Here is an 821-nt window from a genome sequence, read left to right on the forward strand (position 1 = left end):
CCCAGCTAGCCCCTCTGCCATCCAATGCCACCTCCCAGAGCTCGTGGCTGATCCCCTGAACCTCCTGCCAGCCTGGGGCTGCTCCACCACTGAAACTGCTGTGGTCCCAGGCACAGCATCTGCACATGAGCCCTGGACCACAGTAATTTGCACATCTACACATGCCATTAAGGTGCCAGGATAAACTCTGACACAAAATCTATCAGAGTTTATCACAGAGCCTTAATGGCACATCTGGATGCACCCAGTGAGTATCTGGACTTACATTTTTTGCCCAGATAAATTACTCTGTTTGAAAATGTTTTGTTCTATATTGTTAATTGAATAAGTTGGCATTCCAGATAATTTAGTTTTTTAGCACTGAGAAGAAGGGAGTTCCTATCCCTCTATTCTGGAATCACCATAGAGAAGATTGTGTCAAATCTATATCCATGGGTTTGGCCCAAAGTATAAGATACAATACCTGATGCCCTAAAGGTATTCAAAGCACAACTCCTTCTATTTGAGTGATGGCTTACATTAATAATTGGAATATATATTTTTATATTTCTGGGATAAAAATTATTTTTGTTGTATAAAGTTTAAAATACTTGCACATCTGTAATAAAATGAACTTAGAATCTTAGAATTAATTTTCAAATATCTGGTTTAGGGTCACAGTATAAGGTGGCTGGATTTTAACATTTTGATTTTCTGTTAATTCTGAAAAGCTGCCAACTGCCAACTTTTTAACAGGCTGAAATATATCAGTAGGTAAAATTCCTGGTTGAATTACATGTATGAATTTTGCTTTTAAAGTAATGTTAAATTCCAGGTTTACT

Source organism: Crocodylus siamensis, chromosome 4 (genome assembly GCF_052110815.1).
Source record: "Crocodylus siamensis isolate JL-2025a chromosome 4, ASM5211081v1, whole genome shotgun sequence".
In the NCBI taxonomy this organism is placed as follows: Eukaryota; Metazoa; Chordata; order Crocodylia; family Crocodylidae; genus Crocodylus; species Crocodylus siamensis.